Source organism: Equus caballus, chromosome 1 (assembly GCF_041296265.1).
Source record: "Equus caballus isolate H_3958 breed thoroughbred chromosome 1, TB-T2T, whole genome shotgun sequence".
Lineage (NCBI taxonomy): Eukaryota > Metazoa > Chordata > Mammalia > Perissodactyla > Equidae > Equus > Equus caballus.
This window is the reverse complement of record NC_091684.1, coordinates 173,332,267-173,357,598: the sequence shown is the minus strand read 5'-3', so window position 1 is coordinate 173,357,598 and position 25,332 is coordinate 173,332,267. Positions and strand designations below refer to the sequence as shown.

General features: G+C 41.8%; 1 long non-coding RNA gene and 1 gene segment (V, D, J or C); one reads left to right on the top strand and one right to left on the bottom strand.

Annotated features, from left to right (window-relative positions):
• The window catches only part of LOC100057843 (T cell receptor alpha chain MC.7.G5-like), a 435,091-nt gene that overhangs the window by 228,786 nt on the left and 180,973 nt on the right, over nucleotides 1-25,332 (bottom strand).
• Nucleotides 7,075-24,250, top strand: LOC106782148 (uncharacterized). Its single transcript, XR_001378995.3, has 2 exons — nucleotides 7,075-7,206; nucleotides 23,796-24,250. It is a non-coding gene; the product is annotated as an uncharacterized lncRNA (long non-coding RNA).

Below are 25,332 nucleotides of genomic sequence, written 5' to 3'. Positions count from 1 at the left end.
CCTGGACTTGGTGTGCTAACGGGTGATTGTAATCCCAGCATGGAGGGACTAATCCCTGTGCTCTTGGATCAAAATACACAGGGTCAAGAGAAGAGCGAAAGAGAGCCCAGGGTGCGTAAGCTCTCAGGCATATGGTATTAACAGTAATTGATCCTCTGAAGTGAACAAAAATATTGCTTAGTTCCCAGGACATAGCTTTCAAAAACACATAGTTTAAGTGGGTAGGGATGAATTATGCCTTTGCTGTGGGATGAGGAGACTGCTTGGTGGCGTTAGGTCAGCGAGGGAGATTCCTGACTGAAATAACATTCCCAGTCATGCTAGGTCTTCCACCATCTTCAAGGACCAACTCAAGATTCACATCCAAGAGCTCTTTCCAGCTAACTCTACCTAATAATATTTTCCCTGCCACCATCTGTTTACTTACTTGTGACTTTCTGATAACACAAGTTTTCTTTGTGAAGACTCCGTACTCTTCATCACATCTCTGGGCCATTTGTCCAGTGCTACCTAAAAACAGCCTTCTTGCCATCTCCACTCCCTCATTCGACAGTTTTCTCTCATCAGAAAGACATGTGAACTGTTAGAATTTGGGGGATGCAGTGACACAGTTTCACCTTGCAAATCTATTTCTAGTTATGGCCTTCAGAAAGACATTAGTTAAAAAACATTTGGACTCTGTAAGCATGTCATATTCCAATGATATGGAATTCAATTCACAGCAACCACTTTCCAAGCAGGTGTCCTGTTTTGTACTAGGCATTGGGTTCTCTGAAGGGAGGAATTGTGTAAATCAGAGAGATGTGGGTTCCACATCTTGGTTCACCATATACTAGCGTGTGACCCAGTATGCAGGTTCACAGTCATTGTTAGTTCCATCCCCTTTACTTCTTTCTTGATGTTCTCTCTGACATTGCCCTGGGCATATTTAATAAGTGTTATTAAAATGTGTGGTTGGGATTATTTATTACTGATACTTTGGTGATCCTCATTTACTTTCTGAAACCATTGCAGCAGACAAAACAGAGTAAATCCCTAAAGGGAGGAGTTAGGGGGCAAGCAGGTGAGAAGCTCATTACTTCCCCATGACACTCAGAGGACTCCTCCCAATGCTGAGGCACACAGAGTGGATCACAGCTGGGTGTTTTTGCACAAAGGCTTATTACATTTCAACCTCTGTGGTACTGTAGCCACAGTGAAACACAGCAGTACAAAAACAAGCTTCTTTTTTTCCTATCCTTGGCATTTTGCCATCACCACCCTCTGCCATCTGGAACACTTCATAAATCTCCTTTCACCAATGCTGTTATTGTGGTTAAATGCTACAAAACTCAGAGGCACAAAATTACTACAATCACACAAATCAATAAGTAAAACACTAAAAACCTAAAAAATTAATGGGGAAAGGGCAAGTGAAGAAATTCACTTATTGATTAACAAACTTCAAAAAAGATTTCAACCTTCTGGTAATAAAAAATGCAAATAAAGCATTAACAAACCTTTTTTTGACAGATATTTAAGCAATACTTTTATCAGAAAAAGTGATGTTCCCAGTGCTGTCACGATGTTGGTAACAATATGAATTGTTATATTTTTATTGGAAGCCAATTAGTTAATATAAAGAGGATGAAAATATTTATACTATTTTGAGCAAATATTTCCACTTTGGTGAATTGACTATGAGAAACTGCTACATATGTTTGAATAAAGTTAGGTTTATTATTCTCAGAGAAGAGAGAGTCCCCATAAATTTGATTCCTTACAAAAATTACCAAAATAAATATTACAATGCTTTCATGCAATTATTTTATTTTGCACAAGTAACTACAGTTTAGCAAAGACACATTAACCTGGGATGATGTCAGTCAATGCTCGTTCATGGATACTTATGGAAGTCAGCTGAAGAGATTAGTAAAAAAGATGACTAAATAATTTAACAAAAACTTAGGAACTATTCTTGAGAGTACTCCTTCAAATTACAAGTGTGCAATATTGTTTAAAAAAAGTCTTTTAAAGGAAATTTTTTGTTGTGGACATCACGAATACTCACTTGCAGAATAAATGTCAAAACCACAGTTCTAATATTTTGTGAATAGGAATTGTGGTTCAAAATGCTTTAGTGACAGCTTCATATATGGATTCATAATGTGCTATAATTCAGACAACTGAGACACAAGTGAGTTTGATATGCTCTGGAAAAACATGTGAAGATTAAAAAAAGCAGCTTTATTGAAGACAAATACATTGATTTGAGATGCTTATGAAGAATTTGGATAAAATTTATGAACTATGAGAATGGAAAAAGCAGTATTTGAAAATTAATATACTGTTTTGAATAACGTAACTTTAAATATGTTTCTGTAACTAAATTAATATATTAAAAAGTTTTAAAGCAGAATTTGACAATTTCATTTATACCTGTAAGTGTTTATATATTCATTTTGGCCACAAACCTTATTTTGAATTCTTTATTTGAGGAAGTGGGGGCATACTTCAGAGTTTGTATACTTATATATATATATAGCTTTTCTATATGTTTCTTCATATACACATATGATAATTTGAAATAACAAAAAGTTTATAAGTACAGATATATTGATCATACCAATTTTTATAATAGCAAAAATGTGGAAGCTGCCTAAATTCTCAGTCATATGAGAACTGAATAAGTAAACTATAGTTTGTTCCTAGGTACAATATTAATGTACCTTATTAAAAATACTGATTAGGAAAAGTATCTAATAGGATAGAGAATTGATTACATAATGTTAAAAAGGATACAAACTGTATATGGAGTATGATTACGTATACAGAGTATGTAATAATCTATACAATGAAAAAGAAAATTGGGATGGAATATGCCAAAATAATAACTGTGTTGCTTTTTGGTGGCAGTCCTGATTTTCTTTCAACATAGAATATTCTGTAATGAGTTTCAGGGAGGAAAAGAGCTTAAGTCATTTAGTTCTCGCTCCCCCAGTTGACAACCTTCCCAGTGGAGTCATCCACCTGAACTCTCTCTCTGACAAGGGTGTTTGTTTCACTGCTGAGTGGCTTTCAACTATTACAAAGCTATTCCTGCTATTGAAATGAAATCTCTTTTTTCAGATATCCTTTTTTCCCCCCTTCTGTCCCCAAAGTTGTCCTCTGCTTCAGGCCTCTCTCCACCAGCAGGTTAATGTTCTCTTTGGCTCTGTGCTCCAGCTGGGCTTCTTCCTGGACACGGAAAGAGGAGTGACTGCTCTGGAAGACTCCAGACTCTCCTTGTATGATCCACACTGAGCCAACAAATGAAGGGAGAACAAATGTTTGTCATTCATTTTGGGCAGTGTTCCTCCAGCTTTGGAAATTCTGTCTTGGTCACTTTAGTCTTTAGCTTATGGCATCCTCTCTATTAAAATACACTGCCCCTCCCTCCCACCCAACCTCAGAAAAGCTAAAGCCTCCATCTATTTTCATCACTTACTAAATAGTATGAATTGGTTTCACGTCATTTCTTGACGTCAGGTTTTGAGGGAAATAGAATGAAAGCATATGAGAAACATTATGGGGAGGAGGGTACAAGGAAATGGCACAGAAAGATGAGAATGGGGTTCCCTGGAGGGCCTAGTTTACAGTTGGCAGAGGGCTGGCAGCTGGCAGCCTCCCTTAGCAATTGCCAAAATTCTCCATTATTCTAGCCACAGCTAAGGACTTTTTGGTTTTTTGAGGGTTCTGCAGGATTCAAGAATTCTGCACTCCTTAAATTCTCACTTTCTTTCACAGACTCAAAGAAAACACACATCCTAAAAGCGGACTTTATACTCTCTGGGAGATTAGGTTACTATCAATTCAAGTGATAAATACTCTGAGTCCACAACAGGATTTTCCCTGGTATGTACGTCTTTGTTTCTCTCTTTGCGCTTTGTCCCTGCCCTTCCTATCTTTCTTAGCTTTACTAAGTAGTCAGTGCACAGTAAGGACCCTTCTTGGGGCAAAAAATAGTAAAAGAAATCTACAGACTTAGGGAAAGCCAGGGTACACTCTCTCACAGACCGTTGCGGTACCAGAACATCGTTGCGAGACCTGGCACAAACTAGCAATGATATTCCGATCAGCACAATCCCCATCACCATTGCCCTACATGTGGAGAGAGGAAAGGTCCTGCTGCTCATGGCTTTCAATGCCTTTCCAGTGTATGATTATCATGTGAGATTCAGAGATGGGCAAGGTCAGTGATAAAGGAAAGCATAACGTCAAAGCTTTGGATAAATCTGCAGGATTTCCTAAATTACAAGTAAAGTTGTAATATCTACTTTCCATTAATTCCCTTAACTCTCAGTCTTCTTAAATCTTGGTGGCAGACTCAGCCTTCTACCTCCCAGCAGGAAACATTAAATCCCTGAAGACGCTCAGGAGAAAGTCTCTGAGTCTCTCTCTTTGAGCAGGTGTTAAATGACTAATGGATTACAAGTATGGGAATTTCTAAGAAGCCAATTCTTATGCCCTGCCTAGGTAGATGCTTCCTGGGTAGTTCGTGGTTGTGACTCCCATCCTTTGTGACCTGGCTAAAAGTCAACAGCTTTTGTTCTCTGAATTGGAAATCAAATGTGAGATGTGCAGGGGTACAGAAACCGTAGGATGTGGACATCGGGATCCAGGGTACCTCCTAAGAAAGATGCATCCCTTGGCTTAGGCAGCTAGTGAGAAGAGTGAGTCAGCAGAAGATATGAGCAGTTTTCCACCACGCAAGCCCCATCCATCGCACCACTTTCCACGCCTGTCTTAGAACACAGTCTCTTCCAGGTCTATTCACCAATCTGTATAGTCAGGTCTGACTACTGGGATCAGTCTGATGGCACAAACAATGCTGAACAAGGAGATCCTTCCTCCAGATGTGATGGAGACCAGATGGCTTGGGGTGTGGAAGCCAAAGAGCCATGGCAGAACCATCCTAACCCCTCCTGGCAAACTATCTATCCAGAGAGAAATCATTGTAGAAAGAGAATATCTCTTGCTTCTTTCATTATAATAGAGGTGAACAAATCCTGGTGCAAAATTGTCTTCTTTCCATACAATCAATCTGCACTGATAGTTGTTGTTTAACGTATGTAGGATAGAGTTTCAATTTTAATCAGTGAATTCTCTATATGCAGAAATAGTGTACAGGTACTGGCAGAAATACATCCAGATGGAAATATGGGGTGATTAGAGACCTGTTTATACATAGCCCTTTGAGGCTTTGTATTGGAGAGACGGGAAACTTTTACTCTGGAGTCAGATTCACTTACTTTACCTCGAGCCTCCAGACTAACACAAGCCTATGTTGATTTGTGCCAGGTTGTGAGTAGATTAGGTCTGCCATAAATACATGATGCAATGAGGTGTGGTATTAGGAGCACAAAAGTAAACCAGAGAGTTGGGGTTTTCTAAGGTGACAATGCTTCTCTCGTCCATCAAAGGCGTGTGATCTGGATAGCTCCCATTACTCTCTATTCCCTCGCATGCTAAGGCATTGAAGCCTTTGGAGCTTCACAGGTTTCATATATCCTATAGAATTGAAGATTCAGTTGTGAGCCTTTACAGGGGTGATATGTAGTGAGCCCAACCTTTTCCAATGGCAAATTACAGTGATGAAATAGCTGGACCTGGAGTTAGGTAGAATCTTTTGAGTCTTTCTGAGTCAGACACCTTTAAGGGTCATAATATCAATGAAGTACAGGCTCGGTCCCAAAATGCTGCTCAGGAGACAGGTCTGTGAGAAAAACACCCACAAATGGCACAAGGGGGTGCTAACTTTTCAGATCTGCATGGGTTGGATTAGGACTGAGAAGCAAAGAACAGGAACCGGAAAGGAACTGTTTTGTATCATTTTACTTGTTGAGATGCAAATGGTCTCAGGACGTCATTTTGGAAGGTGTAAGTCTCAGGGTGAGTGAGGCTTGGAGGAAGAACTGAGAGGTGGAAAGTTTGTAGAGTATCAACAGCGTGTGTGTAGATTTCAAAGAGGAAAGTATGATTTTAGAAGGTCGAGGCCCAAGGATCAAGATTGGAGAAGATATTTAGAAATAAATTTGGCATAAGACACTAAGTGAGTGACTGGGTATGGAGCAATCACATTGGGAGCATGTTTTACTGCCTCAAGCTAGTTCAAGCTTGAGCTCTTTGCTCCCAATAGCTGCTGGGATAGCAGAGAAGTGGAAGAGGAAATCTCTCCATAGAGTTTTCTGAAGATATCAAAATTTAACTTGTAAATTGACCTTGTAATGGAAATGAGAATGCACAGGAAAGTCTTTTGGAAGCTAGCTTCAGAAGGGAAATACTAGAAAATACAAAAAACCCAGAAGATTTAGAGAAAAAGAGGAAATTCCAAGCTTAGTGTATGGTCAGATTTAACATAGTTTGGGACATATAATTTTCCATCAGAATATTAGTAACAACGTTTCAGTCAACTTGAGTCTGGATGTGATGTTTTTACTCAACTTGTGTTGAGTGAAAATGGCAGCTGCTATTTTGTGTGAGTTCAGTTAGCGATTCATAGGGGACGGTTAGTCTGAACCTCGCTTCTGTTTGACAGATCCTCTGGCTCAGAAACACATTGAGGGTCTCGTTTTTTTTCAGGTCTTTTGTTTTTTAGATTCTGTTCAGGGTTGTTGTTATAGCTCAGGTCCTCTCCTTTTTCATCCTGTGTATATATGATGCGGGACGCCCCGTATCAGCGACACAGATGACTTATTTGCAAGCCTTTCCTAAGATCTAGTTTATATCAGTACCTCAAGTAGCTTAAAGATTGGATCCTGAGGCTATAATATTGGAATATAGACTTCCTAGTCTTTTTCTTACTGTCCCAAAATATAACCAGATAATCTTGAGTCTAGTTATTTGGGAGCCAAATTACTTTCTTGCAGAAACATTCTAAAGAGTTACTTTAGAAAACCTAGGAAAGTATAAGACTAAAGGCAAGCCACAGCCTGAAGCCCAAGCTGCTGACTTGAGCACAGATGGAAGAATAACAGCCAAGAAATACGAGGTCTTTGGCTCCATTCCCAGAACTGCCAGGCTAAGACCTTGGCAGAGACTCAACAGGAAACTGAACTCTATTTGCATATCCTTTTATACATGGGAGATTAAAAGCTTCAACCTTGAGTGATCACAGTTTTTGAGAATCAGGATGAGGCATTAAAGAGGAGGAGTGTCCCAAGGGAGGTAAACTGGAGGCAAAGCAAGGTAGGTGTGAGGTTAGCAATGATTTTCAATTCCCTTTGATTCATCATGAGTGTATGTCATTTAGTTCTTATTTTGACTTTATCTTTATTGGGTCAAATAAAGGAATCAGCTAGGCAGGAATGTGTGCTTCCCAATCTTGGGAATCTGTCAAATTGATCTCCTTTGTCCCACAGCTACTTCCTTCTCTTTCTTGCTGGACAGAGACCTATAGCTTGTTAGTGCTGAAGGAATCTTAGAGATTGTCTAATATAAACTCTATTGTACAGATGAGAATCTGAGGCTCATAGTGGTTACTTGGCTTATCTAAAGTCAAACAAAAAAGAGGTAAGAATTCTGACTCCCCAAATAATTCTTTTTCACCTGGCTGCTACCTCTTCTTAGCAGGTGGAAGTCTCCTCAGATCTCAGAAAGCTTCTTTCCAGCATGTGATTTGGCTCAGATAAACTTCACTATCTTCTCCCATGGAGTATGCATTTCTAGCATAGGACAGCTCTGATTACCTGGCTTTTCTTCCCAGTTCCGATAGATAAGATCCCAACAGTTCTTTAATAGAAGAAGCCAGAGGACTAAAATGGGGATGTTCATCTTCAGGATTCATTTAGGGGAACTTGGTTTTCTTGGCCAGGTTCTAGAGTGAAAACTAATCTCATGTAGAAAGCTTAGGCAGCATAAGGATGGACAAATGTCACCCTCACAGGTTAGACTCTAAACTTTATAGCTTCCTTTTTAAGGTTGGGAAAAGATCCCTCTATTCCTAAAAGGGTACATTAATTAAATGTGTCCTAAGCCTGGGGAGGCCCCACAGGAGAACAGTCTCAAAGCTGGATAAGGCAGAGCTTTCTAAAAATTGAGACACCACTTTGTCCAGCTGTTGTTTTAGATATCTGAACTAAATCTGTTGGAAAAAAGTTTGGCTTGAAAAATTCATTCTTCTTGTTACTTCTGGTAAAGCTGAGACTGAATTAGGCCACTTTCATGTGGTACAGACAAAGGGCGATGAAGATGCAGTGTGTTATTGGGGACCCAGATACTCACAATAATGGACTTCTCTTTGTGACTTTCACCATTATTAGTAGAGAAAGAGTTTAGAGAGCTTGTGCAGGAAGAACTTTCCTGATGAGTTATTTTTATGAAAAATGTGCTGGCAGCATGATTGGATTTCTTGGTTTGCAAAAATTCTAGTGGTCATTGTCAATGTTCCCTCCCATACTAGATCCTTGATAACTTTCTCTTCTGTGTAAAAACTACTCTCCTTCAGGTGATTAAGAGTTGAGAGGGAGGGAGCATTAGCATTATTCAGCACCTGTGGTGTGCCAGTCACCCAACCGTGCCAGGTGCATTCTAGCAATTATTTCCTTTAATCCTTGCAAGAACTCTATGAAATAGATACTTTTATTGGTGTTTTATGCATCAGGAAATAGAGGTTTAGAAAAGTTAAGCAATCTTGTTCAAGGTCACACATGAGTAAATGAAGGGTTGTCATTCTCGTCCATTTTTGTCCAATTTGAGAGCCCATACTCTTTTTTACTATTAAAAGAGCTCACATTTGAAAACGTATATGCAGGTTAGAGACCAAATTTTTAAACTTGTTCGTTTTAAGACAAGTAAAGAAAGCTTGCTAAAGTTTGGGATAATTTTCAGATTATTGTTTTTAAGTTCAACACACAGTAACATTTTTTGTGAATGAGCATATTTATTTTTGTATATCACTTTACCCATCTGCCTTGTATTGCCGCCTATTTAAGAGAGGAAAATACTTCTACTTAAACTGTGCCATGAAACTTTTTGTTAACACAATAAGGATGTTTTCATAGATATGCAAATGTGGGTTGGATTATTAAAGGTAGTTACCTGGAACTCAGGGAAAATCTCATTCTCATCTTTCCTTCGCTTCAGCGTCATTACATGTTTTGCTCTTTCTGTCTCTTTCCTCCAATGTCCTGAAAGTCAAGGGCTAAGAAAAGCGACTACGATGGGTGGCCAGCCCCACCTGAGAGGCAAGTGTAAGTTAGACTTTCTGACCACTCAGTCATTATTCAGAACAATCCCTTTGGCCAACAGGGCTTCTGGAAGAGTCTCTCAGGACAGATTCCATAGGGCCCCCATCACATCTCTCCTCACATTTCTGGATGCAGTACGTTGGAAGGTGAAAAGAGTGGGAAAATTCAAAGCAGCAAAGTGAAGCAGTGGTGTTTCACATGAGAATAAGAGAGTAGTACCAAGTATGATCAAGATGGAGATGTAGATCAGGGAGAGGGAGATCCAGTCAGAGAAAGATCCCTGATCGTACATGCAGATTCTCCTTTAGTTCTGCCTACCAGGGAGATGTCCATCCCCCTCAGTTTCTCTATGGTTCACTGAAGTGAAAGCACAATAATACTCAGCTGGATACTATGGTTTCAGTGTGTTGGTTTGTAGATATAACTGATTGTTGATGTTATTCCGAGAGATAAATTTTGCCTCCATGGAAGATGTGTCATGCTTAATCTCCCCTGAAGGACTAATTCTGGAAACATATTCACGTGGTCTCTCTGGAACTTGGTGGTAGTTGTTCATCCAGCAGAGTCTAAAGTTAGACCCAGAGGTATTGCAGATGACCACTAAGGGTCCCCAGCATTTCTCATGATCCTCCCCAAAGCCACCAGCTGATTCAGTGATTGGACCTCTGGAAAAAAGAATGCACTGATAAGAATTGTAAGAGACAGACATCGTACTACCTCAAAAATGATGACTGTTGCATTACCATAGAGGAACATCACAAGGACGGTCTTCCTAGGAAGATACCGTATGTTGGAGACTGCAGGTTGAAGAGTGCCCATAGACATACCATGAAGCTTTCAGTCTGCTTGGATGCAAAATGTAAGGGCAGGATCATTGGAATCCAATAGGAAATAGCTCTGCCCTCCTTGCATGGTTTCCTTTTATAGAATAGAGTCTACTACAGTTAGAAAAGACTCTGGGAAGGTATTGAACCCACTCTTTTGCCCATAGACATGATTAAAAATCTAGCTTTTAATAAGTTCCAGAAAAAGGAGACTCTTGAGTTGTGTGGTACAGTACCTCTGCAGGCAGGCTGCCTGGGCTTGTGTCCAGGCTCAGCTACTCACCAGCAGTATGCCCTGGGAAATGCCTTAAACTCTCCTTGCTTCAGTGTTTTCATCTGTAAAATAAGGATAATATTTCCTCTGTACTATAAGGGTAATCAGGATCATCTGTAAAATAAGGATAATAGCAATGGGTTGCTGTGAGGATGAAACAAATTAAATTGTAAACTACTCTGAAGAGTCACTTGAATATAGAAAAGCACCCCATGACTTAGGCCATCAATTATTATTATTACTAGCACTTCTTTACAGTTCTTGGTAATTTTCTTTTCAAGGATATTTTCATTTTTAATTTCTTCTTGCTGAAATTTCAGAATGTTTTCTGTTTTCAACTCACAGGAAGTGAGGATGACTCATCATAGAGTCAGAGAAGGTGAGAACTGGAAGGGACCTCAGGCTGTATCAGTTCCAGCTTCTTCACCTTATAAATGAATCTGGGCAGATGAAGTGATGGGCTCAAGATCTCACAGGGCAGAACCAGATTTTTGAACACATGTTCCAGTCTAGTGGGTTTCTTTTCTATTGTATAAAAACTCTTAATATGCCACAATTCAACAGTCTAATTTCTCCAAAACTTACTCAGGGTGACTCAGGAATGTGCCAGACTTGTGACTCTGGGGGAGGAGCTGGCATTAGATATTATCTATATTATATTATGTTGAATATAACAATATTGTTATTCTTATAACCTTATAGCATCTCATTGGCTTTCTTTTCCTTAACAGCGTTGTCGTATTGTTGACTTGCACTTATTTTGAGAAAGAAAGGAAGGGAGATTTTATCTCCGAATGGAAGGCAGGCTCTGGCCATTGATCCATCCATTCCTCAGCAGAGGAGATCAGAGGCATTGATATGGGGACAAAGGGCAAGGAGTGAAAAACAGGGTCCCTAATGAGTGGGGTTTATTTAGGTTGAGATGAAAGACAGGGAGATGGGCTTTCTTCTTTCACCCTGGAACATGTACTGAACACCTGCTATGTGCTCAGCATGATGCTAGGTACCCATAGGAATGCAAAAGGACCCAGGTCAGGTTTTGAGGTTTCAAGGGCTTTCTTTAGAAAGAAGTATAAAGCAAAGACTGAACTGTGGTCAAGTCCTCTGGGGTTCCTTGAGGGCTCTGTACTCTCACAACACCAATGAGATTTCTTATTCTTCAAGCCGCAAAGGTACTATAAGGGGCTCAGCTTGGCTGGGAGGAGAAAGATTTTCCAGCTGACTGGAGAGGAAACTAGCATAGCAGGGATGTGGACTGGAAGTACCTGGGTAATAGGGGGCTTCCCTGTGGCAACCAGGTGACAGGGTGTGGTAGAAGGAGTTCTTGACCAGGAGTTGGGAGACCTGCGCTCTTTTTGCTTTGCCACTAGCTAGTTGTGTGATGGTGGAAAAGTCACTTAATTTCTCTATTCCTCGGTTGCTACATATTCAATTGAAGAGGTTGAACCAGGAGGTGATTAAAGTTTCTCCCTGTTCTAATACTTTGTGTGTGTGTGTGTGTGTGTGTGTGTGTGTGTGTGTGTGAGGGGTGGGGAGGTGGTAGCAGTAGGGCTGTAGGGGTGAGGAGGATATCTTTTGTATGGAAAACATAATGATGGTTTGGATGCTGAGAAATGGATGAGCTGTGAACTCAGAGATTTTTAAGTTGATTCTTACTACAGAGGAGGGTTATTGCTACTGTGCCACCTCTCTGACTTCAATTTACAGTGACTGTTTTACTGATCCCTTCGTGGTTCTTTGTGTCTTTATTTCTAAACTTGGTGCATGAAACCTGTCTTCACCTCTTTAAATGCCAGAGGCAGTTAGTCCTCTATCAATCACTCATGACTATAACCTGTGCTATGTAAACACAGTCGAGGTCTATATGTATGAGGAAGCCCATGACATGACAGAGCTTCTGACAACGTACGCTCGGCTGTGTCCCCTCGGTATTGTCTCTGTGGATGCTGACTTTACTTCTCACTGCATCTGAGTGTTACTGCTCACTTCTGTCAGGTGGCAAGTGAAGATGGAATCTACCTGTAGGGCCTACCCTGGGCAGATCCAGAAGTCCTAGAGGGTGAATCCCCAAAGCTTTGCTAAGAATTGTGAAGACACCCCAGGTTTCTCCCCAGGTACTCCAAATTCCTCAGGTTTATCTGTGGCTGGCTTCCTGGAGATGAGGAAAAGCCCAGAACAACACTGAGTTGAAACCACGTTTTATTTCAGATTTTCAGTCTATTGGGACAGTTTTTGTGAGGTATGTCGATTTGCAAGTGTGGATGAGGCTGCAGATTCTCTCCTGGGGCTGCTGGAGTAGAGTCATCTTGTGGACCATGAAGAGAACTGCATCATCCCATTTGTATACTCTCCTTTATGGTTGGGAAGAAATACTCATCGATCCGTAGAATGTGGTCACTTAAGAAGAGAGAGAAGGACAAGGGCTTAATGTTACATGTCCCATATTCCATTTGGCAATAATCCGATTCTACCATCTTTCTTTTCATGTTTCTACATTTTGACCTTTTCAGGACTGCTTCCTTCCCACTTTGTGCTAAATAATGGAATTGTAACACTGGTCTGGAATAATGAAAGTCTGAACTATAGGTGAACGAGCTCTTAGCAAGAGAAGAAAGGAAAATTGTTGCCTATTCCTCTAGGCTACAGAAAAGCTGGTATTATTATGTGTCATAAAACTGAACATGAAAATGTTATGTCCAATAGAAAAGTCTGGGAAACACTCAGACCCCAAATATTGCTCTCCCTGTCCACCCCCGGGCCTTTGCTAAGTTGTGACCTCCCTGTGGTCTTTCTTGACCACCTGTTTTAAAATAGTATCTCCCTCAGCCACCTGATCACATACCTTATCTCTCTCCCTGCAAGTCTTCTCCATGGCAATTATCACCATATAATGTATATTTTACTTATTTTATTTCGTATTTATTTTCACTAAAATAAACTCAGGAGCTTCTGAGTACTGTATTCCCAGTGTGTCTAGAAAAGTACCTGGCACATAGTAGGTACTTAATCAATTGTTATTGAATGATTAAATGAATCTTTATATGTTATATTGTTATATTCTATGAAAGCAATTTTAATCTCCAAAAGTCTACACTTTGGATTGGTTTTCTTTCTTAATAATTTATTGCCCTAGTAATGTATTTATACTGACATTTCTTTTTCTGAAAGTTATAAATATTCTTGAGGTTTTGTCCTTAGGCCAGAAAAGTATAATTTAAACTTTTGTATTCTCCCACATGTATGCGGGTAAATAGAAAATTTATGGCTTTTAGATTTCTTATTCAAACACAGAGTTTGAGAACCTGCCTTATTTGAATTAATACAAGCAGCTGCATTTTGGCTTGGTTTCCCTTATCCTGTCCCCAGGTCTTTTTCCTATTGAGTATGTTGTGCTGAGCGGCACACTGCTCCACAGGCCGACTGCTGCCTTGGGAGCCCTTGAGCATCCAGGATGTGCCTTCAGAGAATTCCTCCAGTATTTGATACGCGCTACTGTACACCGTTACCATTCATAATGTATGAGTTTGTGTGAATTGCTAAAAACATAAGACCACAAGGGCTTCTGGTTCTTGGAGAACATCAAAATCACTTGGTGGTGGTGGTTGTGGTGGTGATGGTAAAATGAGGGCTAGTTAGGAATTGCTCTTTTATTTAGGAAATGTGTGACTGTGGCTTTTAGTTACAAATTTGTATATCCCAGCAAGTCTGGAGAGAAAGTTTGCAAAATTCCTTTGTGAAATAAAGTAGAAATGTTCAGCTTTTTCAGTGACAGTCCAAGACTCAGGGCCTGGAGCCTTGGGATGAAAAGGAGAGAAAAGGTGGCAAAAGGAAGAAGGCTGCCATCCTCCCCATTTTACCCCTGCCCTGGGGGGATGTCCAAGGAGCATAGGAGCATTGATGTCTGTTCTGCAGGAGTAAGATCTTTGGTGTTCTACAGTACTCTATCAGCAACCCTTCAGAGAACCTTCCACAGTCCCCAGCATTTTGTTAGTGGATAGACAAGGCTTGGAGAAAGCATCTCAGAGGGCAAAGTCAGCCCCAGTCTTGTGCACCATTGCATCTCCAGCATCCAGCACAGTGTGGGGTGCGTGGTCCTCACTTACTTGTTCCTTCAGTGCCGCTTTGTGCCAGACTTATTCTAAGTGCTGGAGTGAAGGCAATGAATGAAACAGGCAAAATCCCTTCCATCATAAAGCTTGCACGCCAGTGGGAAGCTAGATGACAAATAAATAAGCAAGTAAAATATACAGCACATCAAATGGTGATAGATGCTATGGAGAAAAATTAAGCAGAGAGGAGAGATGGTATTTGCTTGAGGAATGAATGAATTACTCTGGCAAAAAAGTATTAGAGATGCATAAGCCTATCATTTAAATTAATATTTGGGGAGCAATACGTTGAACTGAAGAGTAGGAAAGAAGCCTCTATTCTGAAGTTTCTTCACCTTGTCAGTGTGGAAAATTTATTAGCCAGCACTTCCTGTCTGAGACACTGCAGCAGGCTAAGATTCTACCTAAAGTGGAGAAAGTTTGATTTGGACTCAATTCTCTTCTTTGCACAGTGGCTCCGCACCTTAATTCACTGCAGTGCTTTCAGGTGTCAGCTTGCTCATTTTGAATGCAGAGAACTGTGAATGATGGATCTTGAGCCCTTTTGCTGCCTCGCTATAAGTGATAACAAGTCAGTGAAAATGGAAGAGGCGCACCTGGATGCCTTGCCTCACAGTACAGATTTATATGGATGGTAGTGTTAGCAATTCTACGGACCTGCCAGAGCCTGTGGAATTTCTCCAGCTCCCGTCACACTAGCCCCAGACCCCTGTAGGTCTGTAGCTGCCATTCCAGGTATGCCTCTGAGAAAGAAAGGAGAAGGCAGTGAATGCATAGCACCCCAGAGAATCTAAGGGAGTCCAACAAGGTATTAACATTGACAAGCTCCAGAAGGGAGGAATACGTGGGTCCATTTCCCACGTTGTGACCTGGGAGAAAAGCTGCTGACTTCAAAGTGGTGTTCAGGTGTGTGAGTGGCAGAGGGTTGGGTAGCAGCTGTCCTCTCTCAGCCAGGGGAGTGCAGCATCATGGGAGAACAACATGGACGCTGAAATTGCAACTGGTGTTTTAAAGCAAGTGAGGGAGAGGAGGGATATGGGAAGAGTTAGATGCTTCCACCCTCAGCCCCTCCTCTGGGGACCGGCCTAGGAGTCAAAGGCAACCTCTGCATCACACAGATGACTGGACTTCACACAACTCTTCCCAGCTGTTCTTTAATTCGGGTATAGTAGAGGTGATGTCTTTCTTTAGTCTATCCCACAGCCCCGAGCCCAGTGCCAGGACCATCAATCTTCGACTCAGACCAAGATCCTGGCTCTGCTTCTGTGACCTTAGCCAAGCTATCCAGTTTCTCTGAGGCTCAATATCCCCATCTATCAAACAAGACTGACCATAATGACCACATGGGGTTGCCATAAGGGTGAAGTGAGTCCACACCAGCAAAGTGGCTGCGTCTTGTTGGCACTCAGTAATTTAGTTCACTTTCTCCTCAATTATTCCACTTTATAGTTTACTTTTTCTTACGATAAATAACATTTGTTGAATAGCTACTGTGTGCAATGCAATGTACTTACTTTCTATGATTAACTTTTTATAACAACACTGTGAAGTTAGAAATCTTATTTACCCCATTTCAAAGATAAAGAGATACAGATGATTTTAGAAGATGGTGTGAAGCTTATGTCAGGATCACAAAATCTCAGTTAGAAAACATTTGAGATGTCATCTGGGACCACTGCTGCATTATCTCAGCCTCTTGACAGATGGTCACAGAGCATCAGTTTGAACAGGTCTGGTGGAAAAGGCACAGCCCCTGATGTTCCTTATTTCTGACACATCTGGAGATGGCATTCTCTATGGTCTCTCCTCCCCCGCTCCAATCACATACTGTGTCCTCTAGGATAGATTCCCACGTCTGAAACCTGTCGCTCCCCTTTGCCAGCTGTGGTAACTTGGGCAAGTGTTTTAGCTTTTCTGTGCCTTAGCGTTCTCATTTGTAAACTGGGGATAATAGAAAGTGCATCATAGGGTCGTGGAGAGGTTTAAATGGTATAACACAGGTAAAGTGCTCAGAAGAGTGCCTGGCACATAGTAAGAACCCAACAGATGTTAGTTATTATACAGCTAACATACAGTTTTATGGATTTGTCCAGATATTTTTCATCCTCCTTCTCGTCAAAGACATTCTTCCTAGTCTCTGTCAGAGGGAACCAATGGGTCTCTTCCCAGGGATCTATCTTGCAGGCTTTATAAAACCATGGTTCCAAAACTTTCAAAACAACTGCGTAACTAATATCCAAATGTCATTCTTTTTCCAACGTCATGATTTCAAACTTGGAGAAGAATTGTACCTTTTTAGTCTTGGAGATGCACTCCACCTTTGTTTTTATTCATTAAAAAAAGAATAACTGGATATGAGTAGCAGGCAGTGGGCTTAGTGAGTTGTGAGAGGGCCTGTGTGGTAACTTGGATACATCCTAGGAAGTTTGGGTCCAAACTCCTTTCTCAGAATGTGGAGCTCAGGGTGCCCCATCTGGATGGGGATCTGGGAACCCGATTTCATCCAAGGGCAGAGTCAATATCCAGAGCCTTGCAGACAGTCCAACCAAATAAGTAATCCAACAGAGTGAAGCAGAGAGGTAGAAGCCAGGTACAGGCCTATGTTGAACCCAGGACACTAGGACAGAGTCAGTCGGTTTGGAATGGAGAGTAGAAAATAGAGATTTTCTGAAGGCTTGGAAGGTAGTTGTTTGGGGAGATAAATGATGAGAGCTCATGGGGAGTCATGGATGAAATGCACAGAACAGTTATACTTTATAACTATATGTATTATATATATTATGTGTATATATATATATGTGCATATATAGTTATATATATGGATATATATAGTTTTATATCTATCTATCTATCTAACCATCTCTCTCTCTCTGTGTATATATATACTTATGAAAGGTCAGGCAGAATCATGAGAGATGAAGGATTGGGAAGATCCTTGGTGGAACATGAAGAGTCCTGACTGGAGCCCACTATGTGTCTGGCAAACACTCGTCAGCCTCTTTGTACCTCTATGGAGGGTAGGATGTTTGATTAGAAGGGTTAGTTAAAGAAAGTTTTCCCTACACATTGCCTGAGTTAGTCCAATGAGGCTTTAAAAAATTTTTATTTTAAATAAAAAAATATTTTTACAACTTTATCAAGATATTCTCAATGTACAATAAACTGTACACATTTATAGTGCACAATCTGGAGAATTTTGATATACCTATACATCCATGAAACCATCACCATAATCAAGTTACTGAACACATCCATCACCACCAAAAGTTCCAGTGAGATATTTAATAAGGTGAATGGTAGATTTTCTAGACAGTGCCAGAAGGAAGGCCACAGGTTCAGCCTCAGAATAGGCTGTCAATCATCTAAGTCTGGAAAAGTATATTGTTCAAGATAAAAGTGGAGTTTAAATTAAGCTATCCAAAGAAGTATAAGGAAGTGCCAGTGGAAGAAATTTTCAATGTTTTGTTTCTAGCACATATGGAAGAAGAAGTATAGAGGTAGAGATGGAAGGGAGGGCAAAAGGTTATATTCAGTCAGCAATCATCCAAACAATACAGAACGCTAGAGATAGAATCTTGCCCTACACGTTGGGCAAGATGATAGGCAGTGCATGCTATTGATGTTGAAGGAGGGAGGAGTCTTTCCACTTTCCCACCTCCTCCCCTAGAGCAGCTAGATTCCTGGTGTATACAATGGAGCAGAAACTGGACATCACCCATAGTTACTTTGGAAAGCGCCCCTTTAATCTATGTCGTAGCCAAAGCACTTGGGGTGTGTGGCCAAATCTTTTATGAAGCTCCAAGAAAACTGCTAAGAGTGTACAATAAATGCTACAATTCCTGACTTTGGCTTTGTCTCTCTTCTCTCCTGCTCCACACTGGACCACACCCCGCTGGAAGTTGGCTATCTGAGTACCAGGGGAGTGCACGGGCAGAAGAGTGACCGAGGCTGAAGGAAAGGGCAGGAATGTCAACTTTCTCTGGCACCATTTCTTAAACTACTTATTCAAGGGAAAATCATGTCCTTGTTGGAAATGCTGTTCTACATATGTCTTCATGGTTTCGGAGCTGCTCAGAAGTGGACCTGCCGCAGGGTGGTAGTCGATGGCCCAGTAGTAAGATCCTTCATCTCTCTCTGATGCCTTAAGGATCTTAAGTAGAACCTGGTTGTTTGAAACATCAGTTTCACCTTGGAATCTGTTCTGGAAACCAGGGCCATACAAGTTCACTTCTCGGTATATGAAAGTCATCGTGTTACCCTGGGTCTTTCTGTACCGGTTGACATAGTGGTTACTGATTATTTCTCCTTCCATGGAGCACCTGAGGGTGGCAGACCCCCCGAGAGACACAGTCACTACTTGTTCTTGAGGCACAACACAACAGCCGATAAGACTCCTAAGATAAAAGACACAGGAAGGGCTCAGTGAGGACTGGGGCTGAGATCACTGAGGAAGGGGCATTGTTCATGAGCGCCAGGCCCTGAGAGCCTTGATGTCTCATTTTTGTTCAGTCTTGCTTGGTTGAGGTTCCAGAATCTGCCTTACCTTCCCACAAGAGGGTGAGATGGATGAGGGAGCAGATCCTTTGCATGGTTCCACTCAGGGACAGCTCTGCCTCTCAACTCACCCTCTGCCTGGTCCCTCCTCTGAGTCAACAACTTCTCTGTGTTGCACTTGTGCCTGAGGAAAACCACCCCTGTTGGCTGCTGTTTTGTTCCCCAAGAGGGCGTTTGCCAATCACAGGAGGCTCATGGAGACTGTTGACTGTTAATGGGATGAAAGGCAACCTTTAAGATTGGTGATGTGGTCTAGATAAGTAAGATCAATTGAGAGGAGGTGAAGGCAGCTTATTTGATTGATGACAAAGTTTCTGCTTCTCACCCTAGAAGTTGTTTGAGGTTGTTGCTCCATTTTCATGTTAGATGTACACGTTGTATGCTCTGTTATTGACGTTTACAGCTGTAATTGAAGGAACCATCAAATGAGGAGATCAATAGTATGTGCACAAAGACCGGGTGTTGTAATCATTGTTGTGTTTACTGTAAACTCCCTCCAGGCCAAATTGGGTAAGAGTGATTCACTCAAGTGTAAAAGAGCAATCCAGTGAGGTACTGTCTCCAAATTTGAGCCAGAGTTTCCTGATCTTTATTGAGCCACTATCTTCTTTTCTGAAGGGTTCTTAAGTCACCAATGTTGAATTACACAAAACAAAATATTGTAAAAAACTTAGAAACTATCACAATATCCCAGAAGCCTAAATTTATATGTACTTCAGAAGAGAGGCACTTTTGAATTCTTGGGACTTACACTTTTGAACATCAAGACCAATAATCTATGAAATTTTAAAATCCAGCAGGTAAATTAATAATGGAAACTGGAGGGTGCAGCAGAAGCTTGGAAGGGGTCACTTGGTATGCAAAGTGGCGGAAGCTAAGGTGGCATCGAATATCTGAGAACGAGTGCAGGACCTAAATACCCATGCTAGTGGAGGACAGACTCGCCTAAGCTCTCTTGTTTTCCCTGGTATGACTGGAACCAGACTGCCTGAGGAAATTCAGATAGAAGCTCCAGTTTGCTTGACCTCATGGTAATTTGCTTTTCCTACCCTTGTGTCTTCTCTTTTTGTAAACTGCACATCTCACCTCTGTTTCTAGAGGACCATTAGCAAATACTCAAGGTGGTCACATTCTTTGAAATTACAAATTACACCATCAGTACCCACCTGTAGGACACAATGGTGCCAATTCTTCACAGTTCTTTGAAAGTTGCAAGGACAGTTTCTCTGGATTTGCACACTTGGTCTTTTTATATCAAGTTGACTAGCTCCTGGCACATCCCATAAATCTAGTCATTTTTACTGTGCACCAGACCCTGAGAATTCATTGATGATTGACAGATGTGGTCTCTTCTCTCTTCTGTAGCATGAGAGTCAGTCATCACTTAATGATTTGCATAATGAATCCTCCACTGCAGCTGTGGTAAGTACTCTGCAGAAGAAGGATTACGAGAGCATGTTAGAGGGGTCGGGATCTGATCAGACGGTCAGGGAAGGCTTCCCTAAAGAAGTGACTTTGCAGTTGAGATTCAAAAGCAGAAGTTACCCAGGTGTGCTAGATCGTGTCTGTTTGTCCCTCCAGACCCACTCTACTTCCTCCTCTAGGAGGCTAAGCTTAATGTACAGCATCCACGTGGGTCCCTCGCCCTTTGGCATCCCATTTAGTTTGGCCAATGGGATACACCATCAGGAGATTAGAGAGAAGGAGAAGAGTGAGGTGGGGTGTTAGTACCCAGATTCCTTCCTTCCAGGCTATGGATTGGCAGTGGCTGCTTTCCTCTGCTGGAGACCACCACTCCTCTCCTGCAGCTGCAGGTTCCCGTAAAGGCTCCTGCACTCCACGCTTCAGGCCTAGGGTAGTAGTGGCTTCTCTGTTGCCAGCCCCAGGTGTTTTCCCATCTTTTTCAGTTTCCTATAACCCGGCTGTATTAGTTTCCTATGGCTGCCTTAACAAACTACCACAAACTGTGTGGCTTAAAACAGTAGAAATTTATTGTCTCATTGGTTCTGGATGCTTGAGTCTCCAGAGACCAAGGCGTCAGCAGGCCCATCTTCCCTCTGAAACCTGTAGGGAAATCCTTCCTTGCCTCTTCCTAGCTGCTGGTGGCTTGCTGGCCATCTTTGGTGTTCTTTGGTTTGGCTTGTAGCTGCATCACTTCAATCTCTGCCTTCATTGTTGCATGGTGTTCTTGTGTCTCTGTCTTCACGTACTCATCCTCTTATAAAGACTCAGTCATATTGGATTGGGGCCCACCCTACTCAAGTATGAAATCATTTAACTAATTACATCAATTGCAATGATCTTATTTCCAAATAAGGTCACTTTCTGAGGTACTGGGACGTAGGCTTTCAATGTTTTTTTCTTTTTTTTTTTTGGTGAGGAAGATTGGCCCTAAGTTAACATCTGTTGCCAATTTTCCTCTTTTTGCTTGAGGAAGATTGTCACTGAGCTAACATCTGTGCCAATCTTCCTCTATTTTGTACATGGGACTCCATAGCATGGTTTGATGAGTGGTGTGTAGGTCTGCTCCGGGGATCCGAACCTGCATACCCTGGGCCACTGATGTGGAGCGTGCAAACTTAACCACTATGCCACTGGGCTGGCCCCTGAATGTATCTTTTTTTGAGGGACTCAGTTCAATCCATGACGCTTGCCCATCCCTTTGTAAACGTCCCTTTCTTTAGATTCTGTCCAATCATTCTCTTGAGAATAACCTCTGTCTCCTGCTGGAACTCTGCCTGATGCACCAGGTTTAGGGGGCATGTACAGGGAAAGAGCATTCTATGTAAGAAATGAGGCCTTTAAAAAAAAAAAGTCCTGAGGCAGGAGGAAGTGCAGTAGGCTTAAAGCCACATTAATATCAAAAGAGCAGTTAGCAGGGCTCAAGTAGGCCCATCTTCCTAGATAATTACTGTTGAATTATCCCAAATGATTCAGCAAGTTGTTCTGAAAATTCACAAGAATGTACTTATGTTTATGACTGTGATTTATATCTGCCACAGGTTAGAGGTAATTTTAAGAGGTTATTGCCAATGGACAATGGCAACCTTCCTCTAGGCCTGACTGGGGGAGAGTTAGTATGAACAATAAATCAAAGCCGGAGGTGGAAGATGGTGGGGGTAGACACAAGTGATGATCTGGTGGAAGCTTGGGGCAGAGCGTGCCTAGGAGACATGCTATATCCAGTCAGGGAGAGCCAGGACCTGCCACAGACAGCTTTGCCTGGGCCTGTGCAGGAGCAAGATGGAGCTTGAACACAAACATAGCCTATCTCCTGGTAGAAGGCAGAAAAGTATGCCAGAGGCTTGCCCTTGGACTCCACCTTTCTCAGGTTCTGTGCAGGCAGTGTTCCTTGTGCTTAGTCTTTCTTTCTGTGTCAAGGCCAGCAACGCCCCAGGCCCTGGGGGATATCTGTCCCTTTGTGTGACTTCCAAGGAGTATTAATGTTTCTTTACAGTCTGTGAGGAATAAATGAAAGTATATTTGCAAACACTGGGCTCATTGCTTGACTATTTGTCAGTTTCTTCTTTCCTTGATGTTATTGATGAGGATTATTTTGGGCTGGTTACTTTTAAAAACTGCAGACAGGAAAGAAACTCTGAAAAGTAGAGTTTACTTACCCTTTGTTAAGAGATATTTACATTTGTAAAGGAAATCTCCATCTGTAAAGGTGTCTCCCTCTCTGTACCAGGAAGAAGGGGGAATGACCTTATCTCTAGACACTCTTAATGGGGAAGGCAAGGACTTAAATATGCATACTAATCTTACTCTTGTTTACTCTACTTGTCTGGTAACCTCCTATAACTGACTCCCCCCACCACCAACATCCTCCTTTGTCTTTAGCTGAAGATGATATTTAAGATGGTGGATTCAACCATTTTGGCGAGTTGCTCAGGTTGCCTGAGCCTCTCCCACATATACATGGTATAAAGCTTTGTTTAATTTTCTCCTGTTATTCTGTCTCATGTGAATTTAATTCGTTCTCCAGCCAGAAGAACCCAGAGTGGGTAGGGGAAATGTCTTGGGAGTTACATGGGATAAAATTTCACTGGCTGTGATGAGGATCAAGGTTGTCCCAGGGAGAGAAGCCCAAGGTGACCTGCCCTACATACCAATCTATATCATCCTCTGGAAGCATAGGACATCCTGACTTAATCTGATCTGATTCTTACCTAGTTATAGGACCACCCAACAACCAGACCCCACCTGCACTGATACCATTTTAACCACTTTTTTTTTTTTTAACTTAATCTTTCCTTAGTCTTGTAAAGAGATAACTCACATACCTATGCCTTAAATTTAGCCCTACCTTCAATCCACGTTTGCAGCTCCTTCCTATCCCTATGCTATTCCATACTATTCTGTGAATAAAAGAGCACTACTGCCAGACCTTGAGAGTCCAAGAAAATTTTCTTTTGACTCCTTGACTCACTGAGCATGCATCATTATTGCATAAAAATAAGGATATCTGAGACTTGAACAGTTAGTAGGAGAAGCAAGAGTGGTTTAGGGGGCTTTATCTGTCCTACCCTATTATCTCCATCAGGCTCCTATCTTTGACATCTTTCCCAATCTTGTGTGCTATGAAAATATAGCTGTAACGTAAGTTCCTGAGGCATCTGCCTACCAGATTGCCACCTCTTAGCCCTTCATTTGTGGAAATTTTGAAGTTGCCTCTGAATATAGTGCTTCACAAAGTATAAGTGCTGCCTCACACTTCTTATTTGGTCTGTCTTTACCTCCTGTGCAATCCCCCCAAAGCACTCACTGACTTGCTGCTGGTCTTCAAAAATGCTGACTGGAGTGAAATGACTTCTTCTGCCCACAGGATGTCTGACTTGAAAGTGAGTTGCTGTCTACAATATACAAGAAGAGCCAAGGAAGAGCAGTGAGGAGCTCATTCCCAAGATCATGGCCACAGGAGGTGTCACCAACCAACTGCCTCGAGGAACTCAAAGGAGGTTTTGGAAGCACTTAATTGTTTATTCAGTTATGTTAAGAGATGCAATTACCAACTGCCCTGACATAGTCCAAATACTGCTGCGAGTGATGCCTGAGTAGAAGGGCTGAGAAGTGTCCAAGAGTTACCTTTGTGTCATTTTAATGTTAAGATCTCCACCCCAGGAGGAGCTTAAGCCTTATTAGCATAACATGTAATGTATGTGAAAGCACATTTTCAGACTACACCCGCACGAGCTGATTCCCACCTCTACATGTGATGAAGAAACTTCCCTTTTGAATATTCACTCCCCATCCGAAATAAATGGTATCTGTTTTGCCTTGCTTGGGTGCCACAGCTTTGGAAGTGATTGCTCATGGTCTCTTTATTTGCTGCAAATAAATTTTACTTTGTGTGACAGCTACTTCTAGTGAAGGCTTTGATTTCAACTCACCAAGAAGTGAACCCACTTTGGTTCTGTAACAGAGGGACTCCAGGTCTTTGGGTTGTGGCTCTAAAGATAGGCCATATCATTACAGGAACTTCTGCTCCCTTCAGCCTTACCAGACAGAGGAGGTTAAGAAAGGCATTGCTGACCCTAATACCAAATTGCCACAAGTGCTCCCTGCTTTTCTGTTAGTGTAAGGTGGCGAGAGATGGCTGTAAGGCTGAGGTAGATAATATTTCATTTTCAGGGCCAGGGTGCTGCTTGGGGGTCCCAGGAAAATCAATCAACAGATTACGCAGTGATGGAGGGAGATCTGTTTATTGGTCTCATTGAAAACAGAGGGAAAAATAAAAGATTTGAGGGTGGTGGGGACCTTGGCAAGCCTTCAAATCCCTGTCTCAGCCTTCACTTCTCCATAATCTCAAGCAGAGAGCTGCTTTTCCTGTTTGTCAAGTGGGTTCCTTGAACTCATACTCATTTCTCTGAATTTGCACAAACTGTTGAAAGCAGGCAGCTGGGTTACCCTAGGTCTGCTCAGACAAACCTGATAGAATACTATATATAAGTCTGGGCTGGATGGGGTCCTGGAACTTAGGGGTCCTTTTTTTCACTGCCTGTTCTAGTTCTCAAGAGGCAGCTGTGCTGTAGTGGAGAGACCACTTGATTTCAGCTTGGAAGGTCTGGATTTGCATCTGATACCACCACTTATTGGAAATCACTTAACTTCTCCAGCTCTCAGTTTTCTGGACAATAAAATGGGGATAACATTGTCTCATGTGGTCATGAAATAATGGCATGAGTACAACTTGTGACTGATCTACAGTTAGACCAGCACTGGGGTCAGCTGACCAGTGTGGAAGGTGGGAGGGACAGGCTTTGGTTTGTGACTTGCCTGGAAGCAGAGGAGCAACACCATGGTAGGACAGCACAGTGGTAAGTCCCCTCCTTTCTCACTGCGGTTTCAAGAGTCTCCAGGGA